Source organism: Rattus norvegicus, chromosome 5 (genome assembly GCF_036323735.1).
Source record: "Rattus norvegicus strain BN/NHsdMcwi chromosome 5, GRCr8, whole genome shotgun sequence".
In the NCBI taxonomy this organism is placed as follows: domain Eukaryota; kingdom Metazoa; phylum Chordata; class Mammalia; order Rodentia; family Muridae; genus Rattus; species Rattus norvegicus.
In genome coordinates, this window is record NC_086023.1 from 30,394,716 (window position 1) to 30,401,466 (window position 6,751).

At 40.9% G+C, this 6,751-nt stretch overlaps 1 protein-coding gene across 6 annotated transcripts in view; it reads left to right on the forward strand.

Moving 5' to 3' along the window:
• Positions 1 to 40: 40 nt before the first annotated feature.
• The window catches only part of Rbm12b (RNA binding motif protein 12B), a 112,673-nt gene continuing 105,962 nt past the window's right edge, over positions 41 to 6,751 (forward strand). For 2 of the 6 annotated variants that reach the window (XM_039110939.2, XM_039110940.2), the window contains exon 1: positions 41 to 4,495. The gene's annotated coding sequence lies outside the window, so the exon portion shown is untranslated. Of the gene's footprint in view, positions 4,496 to 4,530; positions 5,333 to 6,751 lie in introns of those variants that run through there. The other 4 variants (XM_063287576.1, NM_001408811.1, XM_039110943.2 and 1 more) reach the window with 4 other exon arrangements.

The window sequence follows — 6,751 nt, forward strand, 5'->3', positions numbered from 1 at the left end:
GTCCTGATAATGTACGTGTGTATGATTTCTTCAACATCAGTTTTTCCTAAGCATCGGGGTCTAAGTATTATCTTGATTCCTAAGTTAACACAAAAAAGGCCAGAAAACAGTAGAGTAATTTGTGTAAGGTAAAGGGGCGTATCTCAGGCTGAGCAGAATATGACAAACTTACTGGGAACTAGGCAGGGTGTTTCATTGTGTTCATTTTGGCTTCACTGCTTTGTAGTTTAGTCACAGACTAAATACAGATTTCTGAGTGAATTTTGACTTTTTAGTACTCAAAATTTTGCTTATATTCACATAGATTTTACTTATGCACAATAATACAACTAGTTGACTTCTATTAGGCAGTCAGCACTCTTTATGTATGATCTCAATGTTTACTTTATATTTTATAAGTGATAAATGAAATTTAGAGACATTAAGGAAGGTACCTGAAGTCTAAGTTAGGGAACCAATTTCAAAACCAGCAGATCCCTGATTATACCTTGTCTGTAAACATTTTTTTGCTGAGTCACTTTCTTACAGTCTATTTTTGTTTAGCAACATCATGACAAAAATATTTTCAGAAGTAATATTTTTTTCTATTTGCTTTTAATGTTGCACTTAAAGAATGATAAAAGTATGGTGCTTAAAACGTTAGCTAAATTGAGGAGAAAGTGATTTAAGGTCTTATAATTTATTTTAGGATACATTATATTGATTTCCAAAACAAAATTCTTTGTTTTCATTTTATGATTTTTATAGTTTATATGAAACAGTTTCACACACTTCCTTCACCTAGACATTTTCCACACTGAGAATTTATTTTTATATGGTATATCATTTAGCTATTGCAGAAGTGTAGAATACTTTCAGTAGTCTTTCAGTAAGGTAAAGAAATCTGTGAAGCTTCTGTTTTTACTAGTAAATGTCCTACTTAGACTAAATCAGTAAATTTTGTTGGAAAAAAAAGGCATAGTCTTCAAACTCGTAGGCTTTTACAGGTAGAATGAAGCATTTGGAGTGCTTAAGGGAAACACAGTGAGACCCTAAGATAAAGCTTAAAGTGAAAGAATATCGAGTATGTAATCGCTTCTCAGACTGGGCGGGGTGTTAGTGGTGGACAGAGGACCTGGTAAATAGAAGCTCTGTCTGGATTTTTGTGCACTTAATACTCTATGTGTGTGAGTGATTTGCATGCATGTATGTGCATCATGTGTCTTTGGACCTAAGTCAAGCTCATCAGATTCCCCGAAACTGGAACTACAGGCAGTTGTGAGCCACCTTGGGGAAGCTGGGAAGTGAACCCCTCCCTGCAATAGCAGTTTGTGCTCCCCAACTGCTGAACCATCTCTCCAGTCCCGTGCCTTGATTTGAAATAAGTACTGTGTCTGTTCTGTTTTCTCAGTTATCAGGCTTACTGTACATGTATTGGTGTGGTTATACAGAGGCTAGAACTTGAAGGTGGTGTCTTGCTCAAATACTTTTCACTTTTTTGAGGCAAGGTCTCTCACTGAAAATGGAGTTCAATCATTTTTAAACAACCCTGAGTAATCAGTGTAATTATGTTCATGTAACAGGCTTAGAGACATGTTCAATGCTACCCACTTAAGATATAGGAGTTATTAATTAAAGTGGCAGAAACTAAGAGAGTATTCCTTAAGTACAGCTGAAAAGAAATATACCAGTGAAGGAAGGAGTTCACAGACAAAAGCACATGAGAGTACTGCTACAAGGTAGCCACCAAACTATGCCCTCTTTACAGTATTGATATTAATCTGGTATCTTTCTGGAAATTGTCATTGCTCTATTAACTGGAGGGAAGAACTGAGATTTAATACTTAAATTCTCTCAATTTGCAGAAACAAATTTCGAATTATGTCAGTTAAGTTGTAGAAGTTGTTTTAACCAAAATGTTTTGTCCCCTAACAATATAAATCCTGCATAGGTGGTTATAATAGATAAATAGTTTTTGGTACTAGCATTTGAATGATCGTGTTTTACATCTAGGGGTATGAGTTTATTACAGTGTTTGGAATGCAGTATCAATAAGACAAGAAGTAGATTAAAATTAGTTTGATAGTTAATGAGGCATAAGAGTGAATAGACAAAAATATGGAGGAATTTTGCAAAAGAAATGATAGAACAGAAGATTTAAAAAATATAAAGGAAATGTATCTGAAAAAGGAAAGGAAGTGCTCAACAGAGGAGATTTAAAATGCTGAATTTTCTCTTGTTCAGGAAGATTGAAGGACTGAGGTAGAAGGCTGGAAGAACTTCACAGATTTCTCTAAATTCACAGAACTTATGGACTGTCTCTATATATTAAGGGAATTTGTTGCGATGACAGACAGTCTCTATTCCAACAGTGGTCAGCTGTGAATTGGAAGTGTAAGGATCTAGCAGTTGCTCAGTCCCATGAGGCTGTTTCAGCTGGTCTTCTGCAGAAGTAAATTCCAACAGAAGTGCTGGCAAGTAAATGCAAGCTTCAAAGGAGAGCGAATCCTCCTCCTTTCAATGTCCTTATGTAGTCTCCAGCGGAAGATGTGGTCCATTTTAAAGGTATGCATCACTGTGCCTGGATCTGGGACTTGTTTTGTCCCAGGCTGACATTGAACTGGGAGATCTCCTTGCTTTAGTCTCCTGGGAATAAAGGTATGTACAACCTTGCCTGGACCTAAGCTTTTCATGGCCACTATGCCTCTCGATCTCCATGCCAAGCTCCAGGTCAGAAAGCCATTCCTTCCATCCTCAAGATCAGGATCAAAGGTGTGCCCTCCAGTTCTGGATTGTAGTTCATTCCAGACATAGTCAAGTTGACAGCCAGGAATAGCCATTACAACAGGGGACATTCTTTCCTTCCCAGAGCCAGCAAAGAAAGGAGGAGAGACGAAACAAGCCATGCATGTTTGGGGGGCGGGGGGGGATCCAGCATGACTGGCTTTCTAAGACAACGACATGAAAACAAGTGAGAAATGTTTTCAAATGCCATGCTGAGTAAGTGGAAGGGAAAAACTTTCAGATTTAAAAAATCTGTATATTATAATGCAGAAGTAAATCATGTGAGCGCGAGAGTTATAGTAAAAGTCAACAGTGTGGAAAACAGGTGCTTTAGCTGCTAAGGTGGGGAGGAATAGCAGAAATGGGTTTGGACTAGGCCTTGTGCTTGGTGGAGAGGTTGAAAGCACAGGTTTTTTTGTTCACAAGGTTTAACTGAACCAAGAGAGACATAATCACCTTAAAACAGAGCCTACGTGACAACTCAGAAAGTCACTTACTCTTGCTTACCCTTGGCTGGGCATCCAATAATTTTTAAGACATTCCTTCAGCCTGTTTGCAAAATATATATGGTTCTAAATGCCTGGAAAGGATCAGAGTCTCCCTAGTTAAGTGTGGTTACTTAATTTTATGTTTTGTCCTGAAAACTTTTTATCAGTGTATAAAAATGTTTAGCCTCAATAATGAGAACAACTTTGACAAGAACTTTCCTTTTTTATATTACAATGACAGAAATGGCAGGCATTTACTCTGATATGCTATTTGGGAAGAATGTGTGTTAACTGAAGGGGAATATTCAGCCCAGAGCAACAAGAAATGCAGTTGGAGGCTGCCGATGCCTGTCGAGTGTGTTGAGAGTCTATGAGCGTTCTGGTCCAGGTGAATTAAGTTCTCATTAAGTCTTGACTGAAATTTGTGTAAATGTGGGTGAGAATCACTACAGGTAGCCTTAACTCAGAACCACGTATTCCTCATCTATTCTAATCTCTCTTTCCCTTTTCCCCTCCTATAGTTTCCTTTCTTTTCACTACCTACTTACATGGTTTTCTAGCCAAACAGATTCATATTTTCAACTTGTGTATGTGTGTGTGTCACTCTTGTGTCTGTACCTTTGGGAGTACGCCATGACTGCTGTTGAATGTTGTTCGTGCATGGGACACGGGCCTAATTAAAAAACATTCTCCTCTTCTCCCGTCTTTTTTCTTCTCCTTTCCCCAGAAGATACCTCTATTTCCCCTCCCCCAAAACCTCCCACATGAGAAATGACAAGGTGTGATTTGATGGGACCAGTCACACAGATCTAACAGCTCAGTCAAAAGCCAGAGGGGCTGCTTTCTGTAATAGGGACTTCAGGCAAAGCGGCCAGCAGGCCTGTTCTAAATACAGCAGCTTTTTATCAGTCTGCAATTGTCATTTTTTCTGCAGGTCTAACAGAAACGGCAGCAGTGAAGGGTAAATAAATCTCCAGCTTTAATCTTTCACATCTTTTCCTGATTCTGAAAAGAAACCTGTTTGTTTATTATACTTTTTCCTATTGCCTTCCGCGGATTGGAAATTTTAAGGGGTGGGTCGGGGCTCACGGATTGGCTGGGACACAGATAGAGCATGCACAAAAGCTCCACATTACCCAGGATACAGGATTCCTCACTCAGCAAGAGGAGCCAAGCTTATGCGCATGCGCTTCCCGAGGGACTTGACTACGGGTTGGACCTGGACTGCGCATGTGAGAAAAACGGTAGGTTGGTTTCTCCCGAAAGGAGGGGAGTGTGGTCTCCTTTTTTCCCCCGGCCTTGTTGGGACCTAGTTGGCCTTGTGGATGCGGCTGCAAGGAAGAGCGTCCCAATCTCCGTTTGTGGGGTGTGTGGTCATTGCGCAGTGCGAAGCACTTCTCAGGATGCCGGGCAGGGAGGCAGGGAGGGGGTGAGAGCCTGAAGGGCAGGCATGCAGGGCTGGGGGTGAGCGCAGCCAGTTCGGTTAGGGCCTCGCTGTCTGACCCCTGACTTCCTCTTGTCAGCCTCCGTGTGGCGGTGTGTGCACTTCCAGGGATCTTGACAGTGAAAATCTCGGAGCATCGCTTAGGTGTTTCTTTTCGCTGCCATGTCCACGTTAGATGAGGCGCGGGAAAGCCCGGCAGGCCGGTTTTCTCGGGCTGGAGGTGCGCAGAGCGGTTCAGTGAGGTTGGGAGCCAGTGCCCTCTGGGGAGTAGAGGTGGCGCGTTTGCCCTCAGGACCTTGGAACGCAAAGGACCGCTAGTTGGGCGGTTCTGGTTAATCTGAAAGCCGATTTGGCACAGAATCTGGGAACAGTGTCGGATCCGACATAGGAAGTTGGCCAGGCGCAAAAAAGAGGAAACTCTGATCGCTGGGAGCGTGGACAAAGTCGAATCTGTCTTCGAAGGATCTCCGCATTGACGATGATGATGGCTGACGTGGGAAGTGTGTGACCTGTGGAATCCTCTTCACTTAAGAGTTCCTGACCCGGAGTTATGGCCCTGTGTGGTCTTGAAGCTTTTTTATTTTAAACATCTACATCATAGAAAGCAGATTTTATCAGAGAAAATTTGTGGACTGAGGTAGATTTTCTGCAAGGAAAATTCTTACTTAGGATTTTAATGGTTCTTAATGCTGGGCAGTAAGACATAGTTGGAGGCGCATAGTAAAACTTTTGTCTCTCTTGCCAAGTCTGGAAAAAGACTGTTGGTTAAAATCAAGTGGAGCTGGAATTATAGCTCTTAAGTTCAGTCTACTGTTTTCCTCTGAGTTGTGATTAAAAGATGCACACATAAGAGCATTTATTTGAGGTGATGTAAATGGAAGGATGGCTTGGTAAAATTAGTAAAGTTGTTTAAGTTATGTTTCTCATTAAATGAATGTTTAGAGGTCCCCTTTTCATAGCAGCAGTTCATAGAGGCCTGACAGTAACAGGATCACCAAACAACACGGTTATTGTGTTGTTCAGGATATTTGTGCAGTGGCATTCAAAACTAGAAGAAGGATAATTTGTGTTTGGACTTTGGTGCAGGCTAAATGTGTCAATAGACTTTCTGGAAATTTGTAAGGAAATTGTGCAACTTTGAGTCTCTGAGATGCTTTCCTGGACGTTACTGACTGGGTAAATGATACCTTACCCTACTATGGCAAGGACAAAGGGATTTAAACATTAGCTTTTATTTGGTAAATTAGAATGAACTTATGGTTTTTAGGATTGGAATTCAATAGCTTTGTGCATGAAAAATTGTTTAATGAAGATGGTTTTAGTTAAGACACATAGAAAAAGTGACTTTTAAGCATAGATGTGTTGTGAGAAGCATTTTAAGCTCGGTATGTGCTTATTTCCTTGAATGTCTCAATTTATTTGTAGCTGACTTCTGGTTCTCAGGGTATATAGTTCCTTTGGAATTGAAAAAGTTTAAGGACAGACCAAATGGAAAGCAGTCAAGTCAGTTTTCACAGGAGTCTTGGAATTTGGATGTGGACTAGTTTGAAGGAGCCATTTATAGTTTTTGTTGAAGATTGTGAATATTGGCTTGTTGAAACCAGGCTCACAGTTTTGTTTTGTTTTTTGCTTCGTTCTGCTTTCTTGTTGTTTTTGTTTGTACTGGAAAGATTTTAATAGCAAACCTCAATAATTTTCCAGTGTAGTATGTACCATTATTTTTTTTTATTAACTTGAATATTTCTTATTTACATTTCGTGTGTTAATCCCTTTCCTGGTTTCTGGGCAAACATCCCCCTAATCCCTCCCCCTCCCCATCTTTATGGTTGTTCCCCTCCCCATCCTCCCCCCATTGCCGCCCTCCTCCCAACAATCTAGTTCACTGGGGGTTCAGTCTTAGCAGGACCAAGGGCTTCCCCTTCCACTGGTGCTCTTACTAGGATATTCATTGCTACCTATGAGGTCAGAGTCCAGGGTCAGTCCATGTATAGTCTTTAGGTAGTGGCTTAGTCCCTGGAAGCTCTGGTTGCTTGGCATTGTTGTACATATGGGGTCT